Below are 15095 nucleotides of genomic sequence, written 5' to 3' on the forward strand. Positions count from 1 at the left end.
GTGAATTCATCTTTTCTCAGGCAGTTTAAAGGTGCATTGTGTCGACAGAAATCTGAGAGGACCAGAAGTCTCTATCAGCATCTGTTGCATTGCATGTAATTTACCACATGTTCAGTTCAGGCAGACAATCTGCAACATTTCTTTGTGGCACAAAACAGGAACCAGTTTTATCTTGAAAATCTTGAACAGTTTTTTTCCAGTTCCACTTTTCTGTTTCAACCATAGACTGAAGAAGACACGCACAACAGCATCAGTGACGTAAACGCTACATCTCTTACAGGCTCCTTTAGTTGGGCTTAATTTGGTCCTTTGTCTCACTGACATCTGCATCAGCAACTGAAAAAATATGAATTTATTTATAAATGTAATTTAACAGTAGGATAAGATACCCAACGCTAACTTTATATATCAACAGAAAACTTTTTGACTGGACTAAAGTAGAGCTAGAGTTTTGTGTTTTGTTGCCATTAGCAATGCTACATCTTGAGGGACTTCTGTAGTGGCTCCAGCTAATGTTGCTGAAAACCTTCTCTTCCTCATAATGCCTCAATGTCATCAAAAGTTCACTTTGCTAAAAGGGCTCCTCACATGTGGACGGACATGTGCACACACACTGAGATGTGTTTTTTTGCAAGAGCAAGTAAAATCTCTATGGATCATCATCATGCTGAAAAAAGAGACAAAAAGGGAATAATGAAAATAGAAAGGCAGAGAGAGGGAATAATGGTAGGCCTGCTGATGATGGAGGTCTGGAGGTAGAGACAGATGGATGTAGAGGTTTCTCTTCCTGTCTTTTTCTCCATCTCTTCCCCCCTCCCTGTCCTCTCTTTCTCTCTCTCTCTCTTTTTCTCCCCCTTTCTCTCTTTTCTCCTCGTTCTCTCTTTTGTCTACTCTCTCTCCATCAAGATGCCATTATTCAGGACATTAGCGAAGAAGAGCTAAAAGCTCTCACTGTTGAGGAGGGTCCCAGGGTCCTTTCTGAGAGCTGTGACGCAAACACACACGCGCCCATGCACACACGCACACACGCACACTTTGACTACAGAAGTACCATATAGAACAGGTGAAGAGGTAAGAGGTGGTAAAAAGGTCTTATTGCAGACATTACCAGGTATCTAGACTCCTCTACTCTCCTCTGTGGCCAAAAACATGGACATTAGCTGACACAAAGAAAAATGAACAGTGTTCAATAAAGCAACACACAGTGAGTTGCCACCATGTCCTTGTGAGTTTATTTATTCTTTGTGAACTTTGATACACATCATCTTCTCTCTTTGTTTCCTTTCCTCAGCTTTCTTTTCTCCTGCCAGTCTCTTAATGCTTTAAATAATCTGTGAAAAGATGCACAAAATTGCTGCATATTGTGTGAACATATTAGGTAAGGGTATTGATGTGGACTGGATAAAATCTTGCTTAACGCAGACTATATCTCAATGAAATGACCTACTGTATTTGATTGTGCTTCTTTTAATCAAGTCTAAGTTACCATAGTTTTTAAGAATCTCTTGGTTGTGATTTCATCTAAGACATGGTTTTGTGTCTGACCTGATTATCGACTTGTGCTGGAGAAAAACTCAAATGTGTGAGTGGGTTGGCTTTGTACAAGCTGTCCTGGTGCTCTAACAATAAAGCTGAAAGTGTTTTTTCAGAGCAGATGTGTATTTTTAAAATCCTTTTTGCACCGGTGATTTTGTTATCCAACTCTTAAAAACAAAAGTCATTGAAAGTTCTGATAAAATTGCTCAGTCAGCTTCATTACTTGCTCACTGAACGGTTGTCTACCCTTTCAGAACAGACGGGCCTTTGGCTTTTAGCCTTACCACACCAGACTAAATCTTACAACTTTGGCAATGACTGCAAGTTTTGGGCATGGAAATATCCACTAAAATGGACTCCGCACAGCAGACCTGTTTCTAAGACTTAACTGATGACTAGTTTCTGCCAGAGGCAAGTCTGAAACCATTTCATAATTTGGGTAAACTAAAGTATTTTTCACCCTCAGCCAGGTGTGTTGGAGAATTTGTAATAATAATTTCTACACATCATGTACATATGTAACTGATGTGCAGCTGGTACTTTAGTCCAGTCAAGTGCTGGATCAGGTGACACTTTGTGAAAGTAAGCTGTTGGTTGCAGAGGTGAGGTAACATTAGCACCAGTAACAGTAAATGTATGGTAGTGATAGCTATGTTGTCATAACAGTAGTAGCAAATGTGGTCGTGTTAGCTGAAGTTGGTGCAGATGTAGTCGTGGTAACGGTAATAGAAGTCATTTGTAGCAGACAGTCAGTTGTGGTGGAAGTAATAGCAGCAGTCTACGTTTATCCATCTGTCTTCTCTTCAGTCACCAAAAACGTCTCTGCCTGTTAATAGTCAGAGGTCGTCTTCATTGCCGAACAGTATGATCAGGTCACTGGTACCATTGCTGTACTTGAGTAAACCTGATACGACTTTTACAACAACTCCGAGGCCTCTGAAAGTTAATTTCTGCCATTAACTGTAACTTTCCTAATTATTCCATTTCCTGAGAGCAGGGACTTGGAGGATTTTCGTAATTCATCATCCTCCTTTCCCCTCTCTTTTTTTTCCTCCCAGTACAATTACTGTAGTACAAAACCATCAAAATTATTCATATGTTCCCTTTTTTTCAATTTACTATTCTTTCTTTCAGTTCCTGTAATTCATGTGTGTTTTTCTTTCTTTTTATCAGTCCTATGGAGCTCTACAGTGCTCATGTATTTATTCATGTTTTTCTGCCTCTGATGGACGACATGGACAAGGCTGAATAGAGGCAGTGTGTATGTGTGTTAGCTTGTGTGTGTGCGTAGCTTCGCTGTATCCCTCTTCCATTGTGCTGATTCTAAGAGAAGGTCTTAATCTAGCCACTGCCATTACCGCTGCTGAGACCTCCAGCCTCCACCTCCCCTCTTGCCCTGATGTTGTGCCCAGCCACGAAGGCCCTTTAGTGGGCCGGCTGGCAAGCCAGATCAGGGTCTTGGGTCTGGGGCTTGGCCTGGATCCTTGGTCCTCATCCTCCAGCACCGACACCCCCTGCAGCCCCACAGTGAAGCCTCCGTCCTGGCCCGACTTGGACCCGAAGCCACCTTCCTGGCTCGGAGCCTGGATGGATGGAGGGATGGAGGGGGGAAGAAAGCCTGTAGCTGGATGTGCAGTGGAGTGAGGAGAGGTGGAGAGGCTAACAATGCTATCAGAGAGCTGGCGTCCGTCTCTTAAGCACACACACATGTATACTGCTGTGTTTGTCTTTATTTATCACAGCTCTTCACGCATAGACGACAACAAAAGAAGACACAGAGTGTGCAGAATAGAGAGGGTCAGAAACACAGAAGGAAAGAGGAGAAAAGAGAGCAAAGTGGCAGAGAAAAAGAGAAATGGAGCTGAAGCACTGCTTAAAAACGGGTCAGGAAAACCAAATGGTAAAGGAAAAAATAGAAGAGAGTAGGTAGAGTTAGAGAAATTTAAAGATTGATGAACAAAGAAAGAGAGAAGTAGTAGTGAAAAAGAAGATGCAAGAGAGGTGGAGAGTTGAGGAGAAACAGAGGGACACAATGTGAATAAAAGAGGGAAAAAGGCAGCACTGTTTTCCATCAGTCTGTTGGCCGAAGCCTCGGTGACATTGTTGGGCCTCCTGGATCCCCATGGAAACAAAAATCAACATGTTTGCTTGAAATGCTTTCATTAACGCCTTGTAGCCGAGCCAAAAAAAGCACGACAAGGGACGAGGAGATGCGAATAAAAAAATCCCCACACAAATAATGCAAACAAACAAAGGATAAAAAAAGACTGAAAAAAGAGCAAAAACAAACTTGGTAAAAGCAGTTCTGTGGGTTTTTTCTCTTTCTCTTTTTTTCCCCCACATCTACTCATTGACCCGTGTCGTTTTGTACATAATGTGGCAGGCAGGCATCACGGGGCGGACTTTCAGGACGTTTTTGGGTAGCCATCACTTTGGGGATGAAACTGTCCTCAGTGTAATAATGTTGCCATATTTGCGTGGGGTATTATAATGATAGCCTTTGGCACATTAGAATAAGCTTTGGACAGGGGAAAGTAGCTTAAACAAACAGTTTGAGTTTGCTGACTTTTTTAATAAAAATCACAAAAGATAAAAATGAATTAACCTTTGAGCATTTTATTATCTGATGTACCTTGTTCATAACCAGATTTTATTAACTTAGTAAATAAAGCTCAATTGAAAGTTAAATATTTAAATATATTGACACAAACAAAAACATTTATAATTCATATTTTTCAGTTGTTTCATGTAATAATATAATGAATACAATACAGTGATAATCCCACATGTGCCAAAAGCCTTTCTAAATATTGACCCCCTACCCATGCTCCCCCAACATAGACTGAGAAAACAAGCTGAGTATAATCAAGCAAAGAGAAAGTAGGACATCTGTGTGTGTGCGTGTGTGTGTGTGTGTGTGTGTGTGGGGTCAGCCTGACTCACACACACAAACACACACACATCCATACACAGCTTTGGCATAACAGCAGTCAATTAAAGCTTCCTCTTCTCTCCTTTAATTGAAATTGAATTACAGCATTTTACCTCCCGCCCCCTTTAACTGAGCACGTAAGGAAATGCCTGGGGCTGATCTGTGCTCCCCTTTAACCAAGGAGGAAGTTTAAGGTAAAAACATGGCAAGTAATAAGGCTGTTAGGGTATTAAATACAATAACACACATACACACACTCAGAGGCATACGTGCACATGTGCATACACAGATGTATAAGCTAAAGTAACAAGGTAATTATATGATAAAGCTCAGTCTAGCTGAAGTAAACATGTCTAGAAGGAATGTATTTAAGATGCGACTCTAACAATCATATAATTGCCAACATCATCACTACATTATTTTATTTCACTGCAGAGAAAATAGAAATTGTTTCTATATTTGATAGTTTTTCATTTCTTTATTTTACATTGTTACATTTCAAATGTAATAATTATTTCATTGAGACAACATTTAGTGTGTTAGCTGTAGTGGCCCTGTTTTAAGAGTCAAAGCAGAAAACACTTCTCTGTGCCCATGATTCCAACCATCTCGCTTGTTTGTAGATAAAATTATACCATTTAATTTGAAACTCTCAGAAGACAAATGTTTTTTTCAAGTGGGTTGGACAACAGATGAATGAATGTACTGTCCTTTACTCAAACATCAACATGAACCCTTCCTACCTCTGAGCAGAGGTGAACATGCCTTACTGAGCTGGGTTTTGGCTTTTGATTTTCAATGATCAAGTACAATAAATCTACCTATCTGCCTTGGAAATAATGTCAAATTTCCCCATAATCAATATACTTTATTGTGTTGTATTATAAGCACCAGTTTGGGCTGATCCACAATAAATATGTAATTTTTAAAAATTCAAATCTCATACTATCATTCTCTCACAGTGGGCTGCCAATATAAGGTTCAGTTACACAGCATTCCTGGTACCTATAATTGTTTAGTTGTGTCTATATGCAAAGTATTGGATTGGTACTCTATCAGCAGGTACTCTTAGTTTAGGTATTAGAATCTTCTCTGAGAGAGACGAAGTCAGATCACTGCATCCCTAAACACACAGTACAATGTGTGAGGAGCTGCTGATCCTCCCAGCAAGTGTGTGTATTATATTAGTGCACTTAAAGTTGTCTCCTAAGCATTGCAGATCGTTAACATTGTATTAATACATGCACATTTTTTATAAAAAGCCACACACTGACTTTTGTGGTCAATTTGTTCTCAGCATTTCTTTCTTTTTATCCAAACTAACCTCTCTCTTCTCTTGTTCATCATCCCTGTTTACAGTCACTGTCCTAAGTGTCACAGTCTCAGTCTGGCCATATGTGTCTGTGGGGTGATAGACTTGTCATTGGATGTTCAGTGGACACCCTGTCAGTCCCAACAGGACATGGATGCATACACTAATGACAAAGATGTAGGAGAAAAGGAAGAGTGGAAGGATGGATAGTGAATAGAAGTAGAGAAAGGGTTGAGAGATGAAGGAGAGACTAAGCAGGAGATGAGTCTGAAATAAAAAAGGGACTGGGAAAGAGCAAGACAAGAAAAAAAGGTTGATAAAAGACCAAAAAATGAAAAGGGTTAGGAAAGGGAATAAAGAGACAGAAAGCAAACAAATGAAAGACAGAGACCCATGCCAAGCTGTGATTTCCCAGTAAGAGTGAGCTCTTCATCCGCCAGTGAACCCAGCCCTTCTGGACAACAAAGCCACCACATATCTGCACTCGTTTATCGTCCATTTTTCATCTCTCCTTTTTTTCTACATGCAAGAGAGCGCCCTCCCTCTCTCCTTTTCTCTTTCTCTCTGACACAGTGGGATAACCCACAACCTCACAACCTCGCACCTCCCCTACTGCTTTACACACATACACGTATAGTACACACACACAGACATATCCTCTGCCAGATACTGATGGACATGCAAGAATGCAGCACTGACACACACATACAGCATTTACATTCGCATCTTATGTGTGAATATCACTGCAATAGCACTGTGATTTTCCTATAACAGAAATTTGTTAGACTGTGTGACAGGATGTTGTTGATTCAGGTCTGTGGTCATTTTGTACATTTACTGTATTTACAGTCAATCGTCTCACTTGTCAACATTTTCCCTCTCGTCCAAATTATTTTGAGAAGTGTTCAGACTTAAGTTTTGTGAGTCCCCCACCCCCCCAAACTCCACACTCACCCCTCCTCTCTGTGCACCCCAGTCCACCCCTCTCCCCAGTGCAGGTCAAGAGGCGGTGTGCTGACTCCGCCACCTGCTGTCTGATAGCACATAAACAAACCAAACACTTATTTCCTCCTGAGCCGTACCCCGCAATCACAGCGCCAGTAAAACCTCACACTCCATTTACCTTCAGCGCAGGTGACTGCCTGGGCACTGTGCATTTATGTTTGCTGTGTGTGTGTGTGTGTGTGTGTGTGTGTGTGTGTGTTTGTGTGTGTGTGTGTGCATGGGAAAGACAGAAAGAGTGGACTTTGAGATTTTGAAGGAAGTGAAAAAGGATATCAAAAGCTGGAAAGAGAACAAAAAGAGCTAAGTAAGTAACAAAGAGGAAGGATAAAGAGAGATACAGTATATGGCCAAAAATATGTAGACACTGCTCTGAGACTGTTTTTCATCATTTTGGATAGTTCCAGTTAAGGTAAATGTTAATGAAACAACCAGCGTTGTGGCAACAGTTTTCCTGTGGCTACATGGGAGCAAATGCCTGCAGCCAGGTACCAGAAATCTTGTGAAAAGCCTTCCCTGAAGAGTAGAGACTTCAGATCAATGTCTGTAGTTTTGTAATCCGATACTTGTAGGTGTAATGTTCAGGTGTCCACATACTATTGTCCATACGTAGTAGAAAAAGAACATCCAGATATGGGAGATGGCGCCGTATTTCAGCGTCATCACAGAGATGGCTTGACCTGCCGCTCACCCCTCCATCTTGTTTGTGTACTGGTTTATTTGTTGGAAACAACAACAACAGCAACCAGCCTCTGTAATTATTCCTTAGTGCTGCTTCACTCACTGTAATTATACACCCATACGGTGTGTGTGTTTCATGCATGTACGCGTGTGCAATAGTAGATGTGAATGTGGAAATACTTGTGTTTGTGTATAGGGATGTGTGAGTGTGTGTGTGTCAACAACAATTACACACCCATATTGGCCAGAAAGAGAGAAAGAGAGAGAAAGTAAAAGAGACAGATGAAGAGAGAGAGGGGGATGAAGGGACAACAAGCTGAGGTCTTTGTTGCTAAATGACAGTGATTCACCATCAGGCCACCCATTTAGTTTAAGTGTGCAGCTCATTTGCCTGTGTGTGTGTGTGTGTGTAGATACAAAGGGAGTGTGTGAAATAAAGATGAGAGGATGTAACAGACATAGAGGAAAAGAGGTAGCGGGACAATGCTGTTGTGTGCATGTGTGTGTGTGTGTGTGTGTCTGCACTCTCCCTCTTTCTCCCCTCTCGGTGTCATCAAGAACTGGCAGTAAACCAAACTCTGTGTGTTAAGTTGTGCGTTTTAGTCTGCGTTTCTCTGCACAAACACGTATGTGTGCAGAAGCATCTGCATTTTTTGTCTCACGTTTGTGTGTGTAAGCATCTGTGCATTTGTGTGCGTACGTGCACAAGGGCCTTTGTAAGTGATAGTTAGCTTGCGCCCTCTCCTTGTCGCTCCTGTCATGCAGAAATTTGTGAGTTTTTGGTTCGTCTGATTTTCAATCTGGCATATAACCACTCTCGTTGGGAACGTTTAAACTCCACCTTGGGGGTCTCTCAGGAAATGTTTTGGTGTTTTTCTATGATTTTACTTGAATTGTTTACCATAATAGTTTACCTTGTCCTTTTATGGGTTGAAGTGTAATCACATGTCTCTGAAAACTTTTCTCACAGCTCATTTAAAATCAGACTCAGCAGGGGATTCAGAATGATGATCATTTCAAGCATTTGATTGAAATGAGCGATAATCTTATTTAGATTTGCAGGTTTTGGTTACCTTTTTTTTTTCCATTTTGCAGTGCAGATACAACGTTTTTCACAAGTGTTTTCTCTTGTTTCTAAGATAATGTGATGATGATGTTAACAACTGTGATGGCCAAGAAAATTGACCTTGAGGAACTATTTCCTGGCAGGGACTTCCATTTCTTCCTGTGGGGCTCAGGTGTTTGACAGGGAATAAAGGGAAACATAATATGGCAGTGATATGAAAACACTCAGATGTGATAATAACAAAAATCTTGTGACTCCAACTTCATTTTGGACTTTCCAGACTTTCAGTCAGGAAGTGAGTGGGTTCCTCTGAAGGTGATATCTAGAATAAAACATTATCATGTAAGAACTGGAATTTAGAGTTTAAGGAAATTGCCTCATTTGCCAAAAAAGTTTACCAGATTGTCAAGGAATATCATACAAGTACATTCTTGTCATTGGTCTTTCCTCAGGTAAATGCTGCTGAGGTGTTCCCTTTCCCCTTCCAGCTGAGTCTTATTCATTATTAATGTCTGAACATGGTCTCCAAGGATCTGCCATCCATTATTAATGCCTTACAATCTCTCTCTTTCTCTCCCAGGATCTCCTTCTGTCTCCACCTCATCCTTGTCATCTTCCCTTCTTGGATCCGTCTGTCCCAACTTCCCTCCGATCAACCGTCTGGAGAAAAGCTAATAACAGGTGTGTCCTCCTCCCTCATCATGATGTGTCCTCCTCCTCCTCCTCCTCCTGTCCTCCCATCTTCAATCTGTCTCTGATTTCTTCTGGCTCGTCTGTTTTTCTTTTGATTTTTTTAACAAGGTGCTAAACGTGCTAAATGTGTGTGTGTGTGCCACCTGGGTAAGGTGGCACTTTGGCAACCTGCTAAACGTGTGTGTGTTTGCATTAATGATGTATGAAGGCTTGTCTAATTCCTTGAAACAATTAACTTGCATATGCACACACACACACACACACACACCAGCATACGTCATTTGTCTTGTGTGTTTACTCACACCTGCCCACTGTACTGCTTTTAGTTCACATCTGTCCAACACATATAAGGAGTCTCATCTTCTCATGTTTACCTTCGTTTAAGACATGAGTGTAATAGTTTTAAGTGTAATAAAGGGCCAGGCTGTGCTAGGAAAAAAGTGGTTTGTACAATGTGTTGTCGAGCCTTGTCGGAAATCCAAAAGGGTTTCTAGCTGTTCCTAACAACCAAACTCGAGACAGGATAATCGCTTTAATATGGGGATAATGGCACAGATTTTCAAGACTGACTCTTAAGGGAAGCATTATGGTGTTCACATGTGAAATGACAGGAGTGGTTGCGTAACAAAAGGAAAAAGAGGTCCTATGGGAGAAATTCAAACCCTCCTTACTTTCCCACCTCTGCTCAGCTGGCCGGTCTCTTGTCAGACACAGGTCTTCTTTCAGCGTCTCACTGAGGCAGATTATATGACAGAAGAAGCAGTCACAGTGTATATTTATCCTCTGTGCTGAAGCCCAGAAAACTGCAGGAGTTGTGAAAACCATCATCTTAAGTTTAGTAAAATACCAGTAACAGCAGGGGTTTAAGACCAAGCCATGTCAAGCAAGGTCTGTTGTACCATGGTATGACATTTAACATGACAAAATACACCTCAGCAGTGAATCAACTGCTGAGTCTGACTACCTCTTTAAAACTGTGACGCAGATCAAAGTCAGTTATTATTGAGCAACACAGATGGCTTTTGCTTGTACAGACCTCTACGTTGGAATTTCCATATTTCAAACATGAACAGGCATTGTTATCAATAAGCTGGATATGCAAAAGACCAAATGAGATGGTGCATCAAAAAAGAGCAAAGTAGATGGATTAGACAGTCTGCAGAGGGCTAAAGACTGACTGACTGACAGAAGTATGTTTGTTGCAAAACCTCATACATACTGTACAGTACAAAGTAAGAGTAGAAAATTAAAAGATAAGAGCAGAGATGCAGTGTACAGTGTGTGTGTGTGTGTGTGTGTGTGGCAGGAACAGACGGTACTGTGGCCCTTTGCTGGCACATGAATGTACTCAGGTGCAAGGATGTGTGTGTGTGTTGTGACAGTTATTCTTTCCTCAGGTGCATCTAGGAGGGGAGTGCTGGGGTGTTGTCTTTTGGCAGGAGCTTGTGTGCGTGTGCGTGTGCGTGTGTGTGTGCGTGTGCGTGTGCGTGTGCGTGTGTGTGTGTGTGTGTGTGTGTGTGTGTGTGCACGTTCCTGGATCATCTTCCAGGGAGACGAGAGTCCGCAATTACTGTTGTAGGTAGACTGTTGCCAGCCACAGAAGAATCAGACATTCATCTTATGACACACACTCTCTCTCTCTCTCTCTCACACACACACACACAGATACACACACTTACTCACTCACACTCACAATTATCTATCTGTGAAGTATAAACTTTCCTTTCCAATTACAGTTACAACTGTGCAAAACCCATTAAACAACCTCAGTGTCTTTAATGTTTTACTTCAAGATAAATCAGAAGGGTCCCAAGAAATAAGCTAAGACTGCTGTACAACTTTGTGTGTGTGTTTTGTTAGGATTTCTTTTGGCTAAGAGGTGTTGTGGCTGAAAAGAGAGAGAGGTTCATCGCAGATTTAAATGTTACACATATGTACCAGACTCAAACTATAAATGTAGTTTCTTCTAATTTTCCGTAAAGGTGGAAAGTTTGTCAAAGTTACTGATTTGAATAGGTAATAAGATGCCATTTAAGGAGAATCAGTGCAGATTAAGACAATTTACATCGAGATGGATTTGTGAGATGTCAGTTGTATACTGCTGCGTATTTTACCTGGATTATTTTTACAAGACATTTTAGTATTTTTTGAAATGATCTCAGTGAACATACTGTGTGCTGTCTGTTGTTAAGACTCGTTCAGTGTTTCTTATATCTGAAGCATCCCTGAACATCTCTTGTTTCTTAACAGATTCTTGTAATAAAACACACTTTTAATTAGTGCTCAATCTGCTTTTGTATCCCTGTGAACTTTATAAATGCCACATATTCAACAAATAACAATTAGGCTTAATTAAGATGATTAAAAACTCCCATCTAATCCGTCAACACACCGTGTTTATATCTTGCACTGTACGGGTGTGTATGTGTGCCTCCCCTCTTCATGCTTGGCAAATCAAGAAGATCACTGTATAATGACTGCATAACAAGTATGTCCTTAAGACACACAGACATGCACCCACACACACATATACATATTCACAAATAAACATGTCCTTAAGACAGACGAAGCTTATCAATAGCCGTTAATTAAATTCTTGTGCGCATTAATGGAAGACTTGGAATTGCTGTTTACTGCTCTATAAGTTTGCGCATGTTCTCTGCTTGTTTGTTTGCTTTAATGAAAAGATTTCACCTTGTAGCAGTTTTGGGTGTGGGAAGCGTTTGTGTGTGCAAGTATGCGTGAAATAGCTGTATATGTACAATATTTTGTGTGTTTACCATCTCAGAATAAATGACAAACAATGGACAAATTTGATAAGAGGAAGAAAATATCAGAGCTGAGGATGAGTGATTAGGAAAATGACTGAGAATAAGAGAAGCTGAGAAGAAACTTTGCCACCAGACCGTTATAGACTGTAATATGGAGGTGAACAGAATTTGGCTTGTGGTGCTCAGGACACTGAAAAACAGTCACAGACAGTGAGTGTGACTGTTGTTAGTCTTGTTTAAGTTTGAGCAACATGCAGTTTAGTTAGAAATGTGTCTTGTTTTTGTTTTAATCTTTTCATTCAAATATATATATCCACTATATATTTTTTATTTCTTCCTCTTTGGACACTCAGTCAACATTGGAACACCAAGGCCAGTTTACTGTGAGGTCTTTGAAAAGAGCCACTGATGAAACATCCTGACTCTGAATACAGATCACAACTCTTCATTTCATGTACATTCCTCACATATTACAACCTCGTCCCCCCAGAAAATATCCGAATCAATTTAAATGACTCTTGGTATCTGTTATTATTGTCCATTTCTCACAACATACTACTGCCACCGCTGCTTTCAGGCTGCAAAAGCCACTGAGTCATTTTTTCATATCTTTTATTGACCAGCACACATATTTTAATTCCCATCTCCCAGTGGAGCAAAATATGGTTAATGCACCCTTTTTTAATGTAGTTTGGTCACCTGTCAAGAACATTAAAAGAGGAGCAGTGATGCAGAGAGAAACGATGACAGAGACGATACAAATGTGGCAAGTCTTACTCAAAATCCCCCTCCTCCTGTCTTATCCCATCGTATCTGTTCTTTCACCACTCAACACCATCTGTTCATCTTTAGCTAAGAAGGAGCTCATGTTCATCTCTGGCTCTCTCCTACTTTCTCTTTTAAACTCATTCCCTGACACTGTGACCTGACCCTGTGCTCTGGACTCTAATTTATTAGAAAATGAGAGCTTTTCTTCAAATCCATGTCTTTCATGGCTTTGAAAGGGCTTCAACATCACCAACACAACAGTCTGACTTAAAATCATAGAGGTGCGAATTTAAAATAGCATGATTTTTAACAGCAACAAATGATCTAAAGAAACATAAGTATATAAAACAACTTGAGATTGAACTTATCCCCAGTTAATTTTCTTCTTTCCATTTCTCTGATTGTGTCCTCATTTTTTCAGCTTTCCTCTCTTTCCTTCAGATTAACACCTCCTCCTCCTCCTCCTCCTCCTCCTCCTCCTCTAATATGCCCTGCCTTCCCCTCCATTTCCCATCCACCCTGCTCCATCTCAGGGGCATATGTCAAGAGAAAGCAAGCATCTGCTCCTTGAGAGGGATTTTGTGTCTGCCTCTCTGCCACTCTGTGCCAGAAGTCCATCAGTCGCACGGCGGCAGTATGGCCATGCACTGCCTGGCGAGGAAGTGGGACATGGACCCAGGAGGGAGGCTCTGCTTGATTTTGTTTCGGTGTCTGTGTCTTGGTGTGAGTTTCGCAGTAGATTTCTGTGCAGCAGAGCTCTATATGAGAGAATGGCAGAACTGAATGAGTATGGAATGAGTATGAAGGAGAGTGAAGGACAAGAAGTGAAGAGGAAATAAGGGATAAAGACAGGTGAACAAAATATATAAGTGCAAGTGTTTGTTGGTAAGAAAGATGAATTGTTAACCAGGATTTTAAAGTAAATTCTTCAAAGTGAAGGCCAATTGAGGCATTGTGTTGGAGAGCAAGTGGAAAGCAGTTCAGAAGACTTAAAACATTTAGGAAATGCTGGTAGTTTAGGTGTGTAAAGGTTTTTTTCTGCTTGCAGATGTGTGATTAGAATGAAGGAAGCCTCTGTTTTCACTTTGTTTTTATGGTCCAACATCAGCACATCATTACTGAAATCAGCAGCAATCAGCCATAAATAAGTGAGGCTGCATCACAGGCAATTGCTTGGGTTTACTTTGAAGATGTGCTTTACGTCAAAATGTTAGTTGCTGCTCCTTATTAAAAGCTCTAACTCCTCTTGTATGCTCCAGACCTCCAGAGCTCTGGTCCTTTAGTTGTGTTATTGCTGCCTGAGAAAAACATAAAATTAAAATGAGGACTGTATGTATGTGCACTGACCTTCCCATGTGTGGTTCAGTACGTCAATGTCAGCATCCTCACCATATAACTGTGAAACACTCACAGTGAGTTTAGCCATGAGCACCTGCTGAACTGCCAATTCATGCACACACACTAATCAAAAAGAGACAGAAACATGCAGCCACATGCACATAGGTTCACACACAGTATGGTATCGCACACTTCAGCTTGTAAGTAATGTATATTTTCTTTGTCATTCAACCCCGGCTGAATCACTGAGGGTCACACAGTAAACAAATGTGCATTAAGTCACATCAGCAAACATTTTATAAATGCGTCAAAGCGTCTTCCTCCTGGCAGCAGTCCTTGTTGAAACAAAGACCGTTTGTAGAGACTGACCTGAAGAAGGTCGTACAGCTGGTTCAAATGTCTTGATTCCTTTGCTGTCTAGATACTTCTTTCTTCTTTTATTCATGAGTGGGAGGCAGGTCTCTGGATGTAGATGTCAGTTGTGCCAATGTAAGGTACATGGAGGTTGCTGCTCCTTGTAATAATTTCATTTGCTTCTTTCCTTGTGTTCATATCTCATAAACAGTCCGTGTGAAAGTACATCACATTTTACATGTGATGTACTTTCACCCTATTGCAGATGAAGTTGTGTGGCACTCTTGCGCACTCAAGATGGGGTTGCAAGTATTCAGTCAAGCATTTAGCAGTCATGTATGTAGAACAGTCCCTCCCTGTCTTTTTTTTATTTATACAGATGTAGTTGGGTTTGTCAACAGCCCTACTGACCGATAACATCTCTTTCATTAACACTGACTGTTTTTAGTTCTTGCCAGTATTCAAAGAAAAAAGAACTGGGGTTTTGCAAAGACTAAATTGGTTTTCACAGATTTTTACCTTTTTCTCATGCTTACAAAATGGTTATATTTCATACTGCAAGAAGTCACTTAACACTTTAGTTTTCACTAAACAATGGCCCTTTGTGCTGATAATAATAACAAAAAGAAAAAAATGGGAGAA

At 40.7% G+C, this 15095-nt stretch overlaps 1 long non-coding RNA gene across 1 annotated transcript in view; it reads left to right on the plus strand.

Moving 5' to 3' along the window:
* The window catches only part of LOC127139125 (uncharacterized), a 125324-nt gene that overhangs the window by 36495 nt on the left and 73734 nt on the right, over positions 1 to 15095 (plus strand). Inside the window, exon 2 of the long non-coding RNA XR_007809055.1 lies at positions 9110 to 9210. This is a non-coding gene — a long non-coding RNA (uncharacterized LOC127139125). The remainder of the gene's footprint in view (positions 1 to 9109; positions 9211 to 15095) is intronic.

This window comes from Lates calcarifer, linkage group LG7_2, assembly GCF_001640805.2.
Source record: "Lates calcarifer isolate ASB-BC8 linkage group LG7_2, TLL_Latcal_v3, whole genome shotgun sequence".
Lineage (NCBI taxonomy): Eukaryota > Metazoa > Chordata > Actinopteri > Centropomidae > Lates > Lates calcarifer.